At 52.1% G+C, this 14,314-nt stretch overlaps 1 protein-coding gene across 1 annotated transcript in view; it reads left to right on the forward strand.

Moving 5' to 3' along the window:
• SLC7A1 (solute carrier family 7 member 1) overlaps window positions 1-14,314 on the forward strand; it is a 63,755-nt gene that overhangs the window by 27,316 nt on the left and 22,125 nt on the right. Inside the window, exon 2 of the mRNA XM_024755428.1 lies at window positions 7,178-7,274. The gene's annotated coding sequence lies outside the window, so the exon portion shown is untranslated. The remainder of the gene's footprint in view (window positions 1-7,177; window positions 7,275-14,314) is intronic.

The raw sequence follows: 14,314 nt of genomic DNA on the forward strand, positions 1-14,314 counted from the left end.
TCCTCATTCCACTGCTTCTGACTGTGCTTGCGAAGTGGGAGGGTCATCCTTGTGTCTAATTAAAGTTTTACTGTAATCACATGGCCTGTTGTCCTCGGGGACCTACTAGAAGCCTCATGTAGGGTTTCAGTAGAGTTTCAGTAGCATGAAAGATAATTCAGGAGCCTCAGAGTGGTTATAGACGCGCTGAGGTTTGAGCCGGGGCTCTGCTTTCTACCTGCTTTAGGAAGCTGCTTTTCCGTAAGAGCAGTGGGTTGTGCTAGCTGTGTAAACGTCAGAGCTCCATCTGGGCGGACCGAGTAGGCGCCTAGAGTAAACGCCAGCCGCCACGATCGCTGCTGCCGTCCTTGCGGAGACACCTGACGGCAGATGCCTGCCGGTTACTGCTGGACCGGAGGTGGAGTTGGGTGGCCGTGTCGGAGGGAAATGACTGAATGGAAAGTCAGCGTGCCCTCCGTGGCTCCCCCTCCTCTCTCTCCCCACCGCTTTCCTGCCCTGCTCAGTTTTCCCTTTTACAGTCTGCGGCGATTTCTGAGTTAGGTGGCCAGGTGGTCCTGCCCAACTCTTAGAAGGTAAGATTTCGCCTCTCAAATTGTCAGGTGTTAAAAATAGAGGTTGGCTGCTCACTGGCAGGCGGAGAGTTTCTGGGATGGAAGCCGCCATCCTTGCATGCGGACCGCGCCCCCTCTTTGTGCTCCTCCAGAACCGCAGAGTCTGGGCGTCCTCCCCACGCAGACACTGGCACAGCATAACAAGGGCGGCGGTGGAGCCTGACAGCCGCTCGAGGTACTTAACCTGTCCTGAGCCCCGCCCCGCACCTATGAAGCGTTGACGGGACCGCGTGGCGGGTGCCTGGTTCCTTTCTCGCTCAGGGGGCCCCCGCCGTTGGTCCCGTCCCCACGGACTTTTGAGCATGTCCACGTGACGCAGGGTGAACGAGCTCCCGCAGAACTTCAGGGTCTGCTTCACTCTTAGAACCTGGATTAAGAAGCGCAGCTCGTCTTAGTCCTCGGCACGTTTTCTTCATCTTGTACCTTTTCCTTTGTCTGCTTGCCTCTTAGTAATTCTCAGCCCTGGTTTGGGGACATCGAGGGTTTTCCAGCGACGTGGTGACAACGTTTTGCTTTCTTATGAATACATGTTTAATCGCAGGCATCATTTGTAGGTTTTTTAAGAGTAAAACATTACTTTAAAATATTTTAAAAACCAGTTCACTTATTAAAAAACCACATCTGTGGAGCACTTCGCTCACAGCTCTGCACAGCACGGCAGGTTCCCCCCACCTCGGCGCTCTGCACCCTTCCGTTGGTGGGGACTGTGCTGGCGCTGGAGGATGTCCAGCAGTGTCCCTGGCCTCTGCCCGCTACGTGCCAGCACCACCCTCCGTCAGCTGCGACGACAAAGTTGTCTCCAGACATGGCCAAGTGGTCCTTGGGGGGCAAAATCACCCCCAGTTGAGAACCACTGCCCTACAGCCCCCAGGCTCTCTGGATGCCCCCTCCCTCCTTGAGCCTCCCCGGGAGATTGACGCCCGTGGGCAGCACGGCCTCGCCTGGCCTGCTGCAGCGCACAGCCGAGAAGGATTCAGTGTCCTTGTCGTGGAGTATCTTGTGTCTCAAAGGAAGGACGATCTATCAAATTGTGGTCTTTTCCTTGGTGCAGAACTGGCGGGAGTAATGTTAATTGTTGAAGGGTTGGGAGTGGGATTAATATCTTGCTGTTACTTCTTTGACCACATTTCCTTTAGAGTTTGTAACTTTTTTCCCCCCTAATAAGCATTGTAGAACCACAGGTGGCTATATATATTGTGAGGTCTTTCAAACAGCTTTTATGTTTAAATGTTATTGCTGCCTTAGCGGGTGGACAGAAACTGGTGTTGGTCCCCAGTAAAGGTGGAAACAGGGTGGACAATGGAAATTGCAGGAAGAGGTGATATAGTCATATTCTCAGTGGACGCTGGAATCCATTCTGGGGAACGGATTTAGTAATAGCTGTAAGACCCCCCGTCATCACGAGCCCCCTGTCCTCAGGTGGAAGCCAGTCCTTTCTCACTGAGCACCTGTGAACAAGAGCATGGCCTGCCGTCATAGAGCCCTGGGCGGCAGGAGGTGTGGGTCGCGGGGAAGGCTGGGGACACGATGTGTAAAAGTACTGTGGTTTCTGGTACCGGCCAGGTCGGCCCCTCGTGAGTGTATTTTTTCAGTCTACGACAGTCGGCTCCTTTCTGGATAAATGCCAAATGCAGAGCTTCAAGACTGGAAGGCTCAGGACAGAGGGGATTGCTCCCAGGTCCTGGTGGTCTGGAAGGCCATGTCGGGGTCACCAGCTCTCGGCGCAAGGCAGGAGCAGCTGCCGTGATGTCAGTTCTTGATGCAGCCCCATGGCGCCCATCCTGCAGGGTCATAACGGAAAGGGGAACCAAGTGCGAGCGTCTCTGAGGACAGTTTTGGATCCTTGGGTGATGCCTGGAGGCCTCTCTCCCCCACTCAGGTTTTGAGTCCATCGTTCCCCTCTTTCCTTGAACAGGAAGGATATTAACTTCTTCGCGGTACTCGTCAGCCTCTGAGTCCATGCTCCCTTTTAACAAACAAAAATCTCGTGCTGAAATTTCAAAACTATTCATACCAAAGAAAAAATTTAATTAAAATATTTGTTTTTTCAAACTACAGATGCCCTCCTTCCAGGCTTCCAACCCCCCATGCATCCCCTTGAGGTCCTTGTCTGTTCCAGGGGCTCGAGGCCAGCCAGGGAGCTCTGTTCTTGCCACAGTGCTTGGTTGCAGTCAGAAGACTTAACAGAATTCCCCTAGCTGCGTTGAACTCTGTTCTTGTAGCTTCGTTCCTTACAATGACCTTCATATCTCACCTTCTCATGGGCTGGAGCATTCGCTCGTATAATGGGGGGGCTCATCTTATTTCTAATAATTTCATGGAATTGCTTTAGGAGCTCAGAAGCGTGCTACCTCCTGTTGATATTTCATGCATCCTTATTTTTCAAAGACGTGTTCCTAGTCGCAGAATGTAAATTGTGCCGAGGCAGGATTTTGGTCTAGCTAGTTCACCGCTGCATCTCTGGTTTCTAGAAATGTATCTGGCACTCAAAGACATTTGTGGCATGAAGAACAATACACAAACTCATTCAAAGGCAAAGCAGCTATTTAAGCCGCCCCAAAGTTGGGCATTGTGTTTAATAAAGCCGAAAACCTGTTTAGTAGTTGCTATCAATGTACTTGATGGGAAGACCTGATTCCTTTGGAATTATTCAGTGGAAATTATTCAGTGGAAGTACGTTGGCTGACGTTTTCGGGTTATTTTATGTATGTATTTCCCATCAGTGTGTGGGTGTCCCCTGTTACACAGAGCCACGTGGTGTCACGGTCACACCTGTGCAGTGTCTGTGCCCTTGGAGGCCCGGCAAGGGTGGTGTTGGAATGCTGCTTGCTGTACTTAAGAAAGGAGTGAAATCACATTCTTTAGGTATGAGGTGGTTGTAGCATTCTCACTACCCTGTTTTTAACAAGTGAAATTTCAAATCCGAAGTAGAACAAATCGGTTGAAACATTCTTGGATTAAAGAAAAGCAGTGCTAATGAGTTTTATTACTATGCATTCCAATCCCACTAATCCTGGTGGGTTCAGCCTGGTTTAATGTACGGCAGGCCTTTCTTTAGCACTTAAGTTTGGCATTAACTGCTTTGCTACCATGACAGGGAAATGTGAGCAGGACGAGGCTTCCTCTCAGGCTGCCTCGTCCTGCCTAAGCAAGCAGGAGGGCAGCTCTGCTGATGGGGCCTGGGTCAGCCTGGCTGAGTCCACGCCGTGCGGCATCCCTAAAGCAGCGGTCCTCGAGCTGTTTGATCTCAGGATGCTTTTCACTCTCAAAGATTATTGAGGGGCTTCCCTGGTGGCGCAGTGGTTGAGAGTCCGCCTGCCAGTGCAGGGGACAAGGGTTCGAGCCCTGGTCTGGCAAGATCCCACATGCCGCGGGACAACGAAGCCTGCACTCTTGAGCCCACGTGCGACAGCTACTGAAGCCCAGGCGCCTAGAGCCCCTGCTCCGCAGCAAGAGAAGCCACCGCAATGAGAAGCCCGCGCACCACAACAAAGGGTAGCCCCCGCTCACCACAACTAGAGAAAGCCCGCGCGCAGCAACGGAGACCCAACGCAGCAAAAAATAAAATAAATAAAATAAGTATAAAGTGAATAAATTAAAAAAATTTAAAAAGAATTGTTGAGAACTCCACAGAACTTTCGCTTATGTGGGTTGTATGTATCACATTACAAATTAAAATTCAGAACAACTTAAAATACTTACGTATTAGTCCTGCAAAAAGTAACCATAACAATAAACGATTTGACATTAACAAGTAACATTTGTTACGGAAAACATTTTTATGGAAAACAACTAGTTTCCAAAACAAGAGTTTAATAAGAGTGGTGGTGTTTTCCATATTTACAAATCTCTTTAATGTTTGGCTTGACAGAAGGCCACTTTGTTCTTATGTCTGATTATACCTCATTCAGTTTTGATGTATTGTTTTAGTTGAAATACATAAAGAAAATGTGGCCGCAGATCTGTACTTGGAAGAGGAAGAGTACTTTAGTGGCCTTTTCAGGTGATTGTGGAGATTTTTTGGTACCGCACAAAAACTCCACAGGTGGTAGCTGGTACCCCGTGGAGTCTGAAACCATATCCGTGAGCTTTTTGTACTCTGAAATGGGTCTATTTTGTACTTAATCAATCTTTTACCCATCTGTGATTCTGTTTCGGTGGATGTGACTGTTTCACTGAATGATCCAGATCTAAGCGTTGACAGATTTCATCGTATGTGTTTTCTAGAAACACATTTGTTAACATCACCACCGAAGTCTTCAGAAAACTCTAAGTTTGGGGAAGCTGTCGACTGAGATCTTGGTGACAGGTACCGGTTTTCCACAGTTCTAGGATTTTTGCTTGAAAGCTCAAATTCTGTCCTTGACAACAAGCATCGCCAGTTGTTTTCCTTCCGGATTCTGTTCCGTTCATTCTGGGGCTTTCTTCCTAAAATACAGATCCTATCATGGTTCTTGGCAGCTGGACTGGATGACTCGGCCCCAGCCCAGAGCACTTTGACAGTTTCCAGCCTTGTTTCAAGCCTCTACGTGAAAAAAAAAAAGGCTTTGAAACAACACAAATTTACTGGGTTGGCCAAAAAGTTCGTTTGGGATGTTCCATTAACACCTTACTTTTTGGCCAACCTAATATTAGTCTTCAGTTCTGCAGGTCAGAAGTCCAGAATAGGTCTCACTGGGCTCACGTCCAGGTGTTGGGAGGGTGTGTTCCTTTCTTAGGGCTCTCGAGAGAATCCAGTTCCTTGCCTTTGTGGGCTTCTAGAGGCTGCCCGCCCCCTCCCCCACCCTTCAGGGACCCTGGGGATTACATATCAGACCCACCCCGGGAGCGTCTCATCCAAGGTCAGCTGATGAGCACCTTCGTTCCTTCTGCAACCTCCCTGTCATGTAACCTGACGTAGTCACAAGTTCCCAGAGGTAGGCTTTGGACATTTTGGGGTTGGGCGGCATTGTTCTGGCTGTCATATTCTAGCCTCTCCGTTTTTGTGTTCCGTTCCCGCTCTCTGCGTGTGAGTTGGGTAACCTCATCCTCTGAAAAGCCCCAAATTGCAGAGACCTTTCCTGAGGTCTTCAGGTGGAGCCATCACTTTCTCTTCTGCCAAGACAGAGACTCGCGTGTGAGTCAGCTCCCCCTTTGTGCCCAGCTCCCAGGAAGGATCTGTGTGTCCATCTCCCCCTGGGCTGTGAACCTGGGCCTTAACTCATCTTCGTTTCTCTCACTGCTCTTGTGGTACTTGGCCCATGACAGACAAATGCCAGTATGTTGTTGGTTTTGGACATTTGATCGTGGGCTGTGTTTTAGAAGCTACTGAATGAATATTCGGTTTCTAACAAGTGACGTTACAGTTATGTGGGTGAGTTTCATCCTTGGGAGTTACCAAAGTACTTAGAGGCCGTGTCATATTAGCTATTACAGCTCAGTATCAGATGGTTCGTGAGAAAAGTGTATGTTTACATAACGATAGAGCAGATGTGGCAAAATGTTAAATATTGGCAAATGTAGATGCAAAGTGTGTAAATATGTGCATTAACTTTCATGTAGGTTTGGACATTTTCAAAGTGGGAAGTGGCAAAGACTGAAACATTAGCACAGAATGAATATACAGAAGGTGTTGGTGGGGTGGAACGGTTGGCTGCAGCCGCTGGAAACCTGCTTTGCTGCGTCGAAGTGACGCAGCTTGAGCTGTTGATGAGCATCTTCACGTGAGCTTTTGGCGCGGCAATAATCCGCACCTGGGTTCACATCAGGTGCAGAGTCATATGCAGGAAGCTCAGCTAAACCGCTCCAGCTCCTGGGTGGGTGGGTGCATGAGCCTGTGTAGAGTAGGAACGCCGCAGTTGGGAAAACAGAGGACTTTATGTGCCACTCGTCCAGGAGGTTCTTCCTGGATGCCCCTGTGAGGAGTGACCGTCACCGCATTCGTTCCTTCTGGGACTGCAGGCCGCTGCCCCGGCACGTGGTGACAGAGCACGCCCCACGTCACAGCGGTGTGTGGCCCGTCGGAAGTCACGGGCGGGCGGCTGTGCAGGGCCCGCGAGGGTGGTGTACTAGTGCTGTGTGCTCTGCACTGGTGCCCTGACACTGCACGTGCCAGCAAGGACAGGAGAGTGGCCGATCACAGGTTGGAGCCCCGCGTTTCCTGGAGGACGCAGCTGAGGCTTTCTGCCCCTGCTGACCTCAGCTCTCAATGCCAGCGTCAGGAGAGCACTCGCTCCCCGGGCCGGCCCCTCGCAGGGCCGCAGAGCGCGCACAGCTCCACCTCTGTGTCCTGGATGTGTGGGCGTAGCCTGTCTGGAAGATGCTTTGCTGTCATCCTTACTTAGATATGACCCCACCCACGTTTGTAGCGGTGGCGGGGTAGAACCTCTGGTTTGGAGGCCCTCTGGTCTGGTTTCCCGTCTTCTCCCTAGCGGTGCTCCCCGCGTGCTGCTCTGTCCCCGTGGTGGGACCTCGTCTGCCTTCTGGATGCTGAGCTAAACAGAATCTTTCCTCCCTGCGATGGCCGCAGGCTTGGAGGTTCTGGGGTCAAAAAAGATGGAGTCTAATGTCTCTTCCTTGCCTCCCAGGAGCCTGCAGCCCTGTCTCGTCCCTCCTGAGACGTCTTCGCTCCAGGACCCAGGGATCCTCGGGTGACAAGGTGACAGTCCTCACGCCATAGTCCAGGTACGGTCTGCCTGTCAGCACCCCGGCAGGGGAGTCTGCTCTTTTTTGCTGGAATGTTACTCATTTAGGGGTTTCGCTGACCACTGGCTTTTTAAGTTAACTGATAACTAAGCCCTAAGTTGTCTTTTTTTTTTTTTAATTTATTTATTTATTCATTTTTGACTGTGTTGGGTCTTCGTTCCTTTGCGAGGGCTTTCTCTAGTTGTGACGAGCGGGGGCCACTCTTCACTGCGGTGCGCGGGCCTCTCACTATCTCGGCCTCTCTTGTTGCGGAGCACAGGCTCCAGACACGCAGGCTCAGTAGTTGTGGCACACCGGCCCGGTTGCTCTGCGGCATGTGGGATCTTCCCGGAGCAGGTCTCGAACCCGTGTCCCCTGCATTGGCAGGCAGACTCTCAACCACTGCGCCACCAGGGAAGCCCCCCTAAGTTGTCTTTTTAATGTCTCACTGCTGCGCCCATCCAGCTCTTCCGTCCCATCGACTCACCAGGAAAGGTTTGTCTTTTCACTCTAATGGGTTCTTGAATTCTTACCTGCACTTCTGCTTCGTACAGACCTCTTAACGTCCTGCAACAGCAAGGCCTTCGGTGCAGGGCTCCATGGGGAGAGGATGTCCCCTCACTCCGGGCGCCACCTGATCTGCAGCCCTTGGAGGGACTGTGCCCCGTGGGCGGCCACAGAGCCTCGGCCGTGATGCATCCGCTCCGTGTCTGCCTTTGACTCTGGGAGGCTTTGCGGTTTCTCAAGGTCAAGGGCCGGTTCCACTTTCCGTTCTGCTCCCAAGGGCCGTTTCCACTTTCCGTTCTGCTCCCAAGCTTCTTGTCTTGCTCCTGTGCCTCTCACTCCTCTGCTTGTCACTCTTGTCCTTAAGAATTCTCCCGTAGCTCGTTCTTGGGTTTAGGGGCTATAACGACCTGCTGTAGGTCGGTGTATTTCGGGCCGGTCCTTGGAGCCCTGGAGTCCTGGGCAGGGCTGGGGCACAGGAGCAGGGCGGGGAAGGTCAAGGCCAGCAGGGGGGCTGAGCACCCCTTGTCCCTTTACATAAGAGCGGGTCCACCTTCCCCTGATGCTTGTATTTGCGTTTAGCATTGGGTGTAGTTTGGGGAAAGGATTCTACTGTAAAAATGCTGGAAGGCTATTGCTCTGCTTAGGTTTTGGTTAAGAAAACAGGTTCGCTGAGTGTGGAGACAGTCGTTATTGTCACTGTTTCATTTATCACAAGGGGTTTTCAGCTGTGTGTGTGTAAAAGAACTGCACCTGACTCCCCCGCCGCCCTGCAATCTTCCAGTCATTTGGGGCCGTTCATATTGTTACTTCCGAGTATGGAGCCGTATTAAGAACGCACACACGATCAGGATCTGCAGCCCTCTGAGTCCTTCATCAGGCGGCTTGGTGGACGTGTAGCCGTGACCTTTGCCACATGGAGGCGCCTCTCAGGGACGCGCGGGGCTCCCCGGCTCCTCCTTCCCGAGAGGTGGATGCTGTGAGTGAGTGAGCACCTTGTTTGCGAGGCCGTTGCAGCTTGTGAATGTCAGAAGCACAGGTTCCCGGGCGCACTTCCCCGAAGAGTCAGGTTTGATCCGTGCGGCAGGGAAGTGGGAGCGCGTCCCATCGTGAGCCTTGAGTAGCCTGGTCTCTCCTGCTCCTTTTCAGCACCTGTTTAGTAGAAGTGCTTAAGTGAGAGCTGTTCACGCTGCATCCCCTCCTCTCTGCTGCTCAGCCTCTCCTAGAGCCCCTTCCTCTGTTACCTGGTACCCAGGCTGCGGGGAGTGTTCACATTTGAGTGAAGAGCCTCGGTTGCTGGCTTCTCGGGTCGGCAGGGCCGTGATGAGGTGTCTGGGGAAGCCCTGGATGGTTCCTAGTGCTCGGGCAGGTCCTGAACCGTGTCTGAATCAGGGGACTTCACAGCCCACCGGCCACACCGTGACGGCGCCCTTCCTGAGTGAAGAGGCCAGGTGCCAGGTGGTAGCGGAGGTGACGTGTCTCCAGAGGGCTCGGGTCTCTGCCGCCTGTTTGTGCTCTTTGGTTTGTTGTATTGTCTTCTCCTGCCAGGAGAGCAGGGAACTTGGTTCTTTCCCTGTAGCACAGGGAAGGGAGAGGCATACAGCAGGTGTCCGTCCGATAGATACTTGCTGGATGGATGGATGGCTAATTTGGTCTTTTCTCCCGGCTGCGAGCACCCTGAGAGCAGGGACAGCCTATTGCCTATCTTTGTAGCTCCTGCAAGTCCTAAAAGAGGGGCACAGGGTAGAAACACCGTTTTTTAAAAGTGAAATAATAGCTATTTAATGTACACCATTCTTCCAGAAAGAGGAAATTCCTTTCAAATCATTCCGCCTTAATCAAGAAAAAATAGTTTCAGGTGAATTAAAGGTTAACTCCATCACTGAAGCAGAGAAAGTTAAAGAAACGTTGGGCTCTGGTTTTTGGGTCCTTGAAGGTTTAAAGAGAAAGTGAATGCAGACTCACTTGTTACCTCATGGCTGTCTGGACCATGGATTAGTCAGCTGTCACTGCACACACACCGCAGGCTTAGGGGCCTAAGACATCTGTCTTCTCCTGGTTCATCTGGTCGGGAGTCAGAGCGTGGCTTAGCTAGCGAGTCAGGCTGTGGACCAGGACCTGGTTCTCAGCTGAAGGCTCAGCTGGGGATGGGATCTGTGTCCGGGCTTCCTTGGGTTGTTGGCCAAATCCGTGTCCTCGTGGTTTGGGGACTTAGGGCCCCAGTCTCTCGCTGGCTGACTTGGAGGCCCCATTGACTGCCGCTTGGGTTTTCCCAGTATGGCCACTCACTTCCTCAAGCTGGTAAGACAGAGCCTTAAATAGTGTCACATAATTGTGGGGTGACATCCCTCCCCTTTGCCAGGTTCTGCTGGGAGAGGCAAGCCCCAGCTCCCACCCCACTCCCACCAGGGGGTGTGGGCCACGGGCCACCTTAGACACCGTCCACCGCAGATCACCTTTCCTTGCCCTGAGAGGAGGGATTAAATGTGCTCCCATTTGATATTCATTTTGGTGAAAAATTGTTTTGCTCCTCTCGTTTTTCCATAATGACCCATGACTTTACATCTATTAAAGGATCACAACTTCTACAGGATCCATTTATTCTCCCAACCCACGTCGGTGTCCCTGTGCCCTCACTGACCCCGCTGGGCAGTGGGCAGCTCCAGAGAGCTCGGATGCACTTCAGGAACGTTTCGGGTTAAACTGCTTTTTGTGAGCTGCTTTAGAACCCAGTGGTGGCTTTGTCCCATTTTTGTATAGGAAGATGTGACCCTGAGTCTCAGGTGACTGATGCGGCTGTGAATTTCTAGAAAGAAGGCAGGCGCCCTCTTCGTGGGTCTTTCTGTGCAGTGGGGCACGTAGAGAGCATTATTTGGGGCATAAGTTGCAACTTCTATTTTCAGCCTTTAAGAACTCCTTAAAAATGTTAGGAGAAGTCTGTGCTGTGTTTCCTCGTTCTCTGATGATGTGGGTTCTAAGTGTCATTAAGTGGGGACCAGAGAAGGGAGAATTTCAGTTCACTGTAGTCCGGATATTGAACGTTGGCTTATGGCGAGGCCCTGGGGTCACGTTCGGGTGACATTCTGGAGGGACAGCCTGTCCTTAAGGTTATTGCACTGGAGCGTCCATTACAGCAGAGCTGGGGGCTCTGCCTGTGACATATGGTGTACACACGGTCCATCTGACGTGCAGGAAAACAGCCCCTTCCCACTCAGCGCCACCGGCCAGCTCTGGTCTCGTGTCCAGCGCTCTGGGCTGCTTTCTCTGTCTCGGGCTCAGCCTTATCCTCTGGTCCACTCTCTCCTGGCCTTCGGTCACTCGGTCCTGCATTCCGGTATTCACAGGCCCTCGTGCAACTGGCCCTTTGCTTCCGATGCCTCACAGTGACTTGGGCTAAACGGCATCACGTTCTCTGTAACGGAGGCGTTCTGTTACCACCCGCTGGACGTGTCCTCTAAGTGTGTGATGTGAGAGGAAACCTTGTGGCAGGAAAACAGGTGAGGTGGTGAGCCACGAGGGAGGCCGTGGTGTTTCTTTCAAATTGTAAATGCTCTTCTCTTGGGGGTGAGTGTCTGAAGTTATGGTCACCAGTGAAAGTAGGCTGCCAGTATGCCAGCAAGACCCATCATAAAACATGCATTTCCTACTACGGGTTATTCCTGCAGGGCGCACCCCACCCCGCGCAGATAATCCCCATGGTAACCAGGGCGTGGGTGCTGGGAATAGTTCAGGGCTCTGAGGGGAGAAAACAGGGACGGGGAACAAATGCTGGTACATATGAAAGAATGTAGCATTTGCTTGCGCAAAGGGGCTTCATTAGTTGGATTAAAATACCCTGCTCAAAGGCGAACATATCGATTTGCTACCCAAGTACAGAAGGCCGTTACCCTCTAGTCTGTCCTGCACGAGACCTGATTAATCCTCCCGGTGTAGGTTGTTGATGCCCTTCCTCTGCACGAAACTTTTACATCTCGAGTGTGAACCCCTCAGCTGCCCACCCGTGACTTTCCTAGGTGCACGGCCCTGGCCGGTCAAGCTCCCCACACCCCGGCCCAGCCTCACCTGTGCAGTCTGGCCAGGACTCAAGTGGGCCTGTGGCGCAGTGGGCCTGAGCTTCGTCTCCCAGGCAGGTCAGGGTGTGACCTGCTGAAAGGTGGGAGGTGAACCTTAAAATTCACGTATGTCCTGCACAATGCATAGCACAGAAACACGGAGCTACAAGTTTCTCTCTCCCAGCTTTTGAATCACCTGTGAACCACTTCGTTTTTCCTAAACCTGTGCTGGTTTCTGGTGAGGACGAAATGACCTCGTGTGTGTGTCTGGCGAAGAGCTGGTGTCGTGTAGAGCAGTGCTGGTTTCCAGTGGACCCCAGCTCCCCAAGAGTCTCTTCTTCAGCTCAGTTTTGGGAAACTGTCCCTGATTTTTCACACCTTCTTTACTTTTGAACCAGTGCATTTTCTGGAAATTCCGGGTTTTTTCAGAGTTGCTTGTGACGGTGGGAAGACTGGGGGAAGGGAGGAAATTACAGGCGTTTGGGGATTGAGGTAGGCGCAGGCTCACGGGTAAATCGGTGCGCTGCCTGGGTGTGTTAGGGTTTGTTGAGTGAGTAACTGAGTACACGGAAGAATAACGGTCTGACTGTGCAGCGGAATTAGATCAGCCTGGCAGGAACCCCCTGCCTGCTCTGGTTCCAGATGCCAGGTGTCCTGGGGCATTTTGAAAGAGGACGTTTCTAGAAGGAGCCACCGAAAACGAACTGACCTTTCAGGATGCCTTAGAGGCCTAGAGAATTGAAGAGGCAATGTTCTGAGAGTTAGTCTGAGTCCTGTCTTAGGGGAAATGTATTTAAGACATTTCTTTTCCATTTGAGATTGGAGAGCCAGTTTGGTAACGGTCGTCAAGGCCCAGGTGAAGTGCCCACAGTTCACATGCGCACGGCTTGATGAAGCCTCCCCGCTCAGGACCGGGCCCCTGTGGGGCTCAGGTTCGTGGACCCTGCACTGGAGGGCCGAGGTGACGAGTCTCCCCCTGGACCCTCCCCCCAGAGTTTGTACGTTGCTCGGTTTCATGTCGCTGTGAACCAGGGAGAGAACTTTGTTTTCTTTACATCCTGGAGAATAAGTCTGGCTAAGGTATGTGTCAGAGGAGCTCGGAGCTCCTGACGGAACACACATTTCTGTTGTAACGTGTTTCTGCACACAAAACCGGGCATGTGTCCTGATAAAGCGTGGCCTCCCTAGTGATGGAAATGCCGTCCAGAGACGTAAAGACTCTCTAATCACATCCTGCTGGCTTTAGGAGGAAACGTTTCCAGACTGTATCTGGTTTTCATGAAGAAGGACTTACTGGATCTTCCGCTGGCTGCTCGGCTCTTGTCATTCTTGAATTTGGGTAAACAATGTTGGAAAGGTTGTGTGGTTAAGTAGGCAGCATTCACAGTGTCTGGCAAGGTGTCAGTTCATGACTGCCTTGTGACGGGAACGCAGAGCTTCCGGGGAGCGTGTGCCCCCTGCTTCTGTGAGGCAGAGGCGACGGGTAGGTGCTGAGACTGAAAAAGGAAGCAGCGGTGCTGGCTCGGCATTAGAGGGATTTTCTTCCCAGGGTGCTTATCGGTTACCTCATTTAGTCCTCATGAGCTCCTGCACGGGCAGGACCGTAGGGCCACCCCATCTTTCAGATGTGGAAACTGAGGCCCCAGCCACGCGGACTAGTTGAACACAAGGAACCTGAGCCTCACGAAAGCCCTGGGCAGAGGGGACAGGGACTCCAGCTGTCCCCACAGTGGAGCGGGGTGGGCTGGGGAGGGGACACCCCCTATGATGGGAGGGACCGTCCGGAACTATTTCAAGGCTTCATAGACCAGACTATGTCGCTTGGCTTAGATTTTAACCCAACTAGCATCTTCTTGCCTGTGTATTCATTTAGAGAAACAGAACCGAACTCCTTGGTGAATCAAACCTTTAAATATCCACCTAATAAGATCTCCTTTGATGGACAGACCCTCGTTAGTCGTTGATGGTCACGCCGAGTGTATGACCTAAGATGAAGGACAGAAAGCCCGTGTCCTGTTAGTTTCCTGAATTTGAGTCAGCGATAGTACTGAGTGTGTGCTGTGGGCACTCTACGTGTTCACGGTCCCGTAAACACTGCTGGGTGCCTCCTGCGTGCTGGGGGGGGACGGAGGGTGACTAGATGGGGCCCTGCAGGTGGGACGTGTGGGTGCTCAGCCCCACGATGGGGGGCTGCTCCCCCTGGCCATTAGCTATGCCATCTGTCCCCCCTTCTTCCTTTCTTTTTTTTTTCGGTGCGCGGGCCTCTCACTGCTGTGGCCTCTCCACCCAGGAGATCCTAATTCAGAGGACAGCTCAAAGCTCTGGAGGCAGTAAGATGTGGGTCTGAGCCCCGACTCCATCTTTGATTGGCTTGCCTGCCCTCCACCAGGTGACCTGGGAGAACTTCACAGAAGTCACTTGATCTGCGCTGGGCCGGCATCGTTAGTTTAAAAACTGTCCCCACGGGACTCTGATGGGCGGCCA

This window comes from Neophocaena asiaeorientalis, unplaced genomic scaffold (genome assembly GCF_003031525.2).
Source record: "Neophocaena asiaeorientalis asiaeorientalis breed wild unplaced genomic scaffold, Neophocaena_asiaeorientalis_V1.1 scaffold59, whole genome shotgun sequence".
In the NCBI taxonomy this organism is placed as follows: Eukaryota; Metazoa; Chordata; class Mammalia; order Artiodactyla; family Phocoenidae; genus Neophocaena; species Neophocaena asiaeorientalis.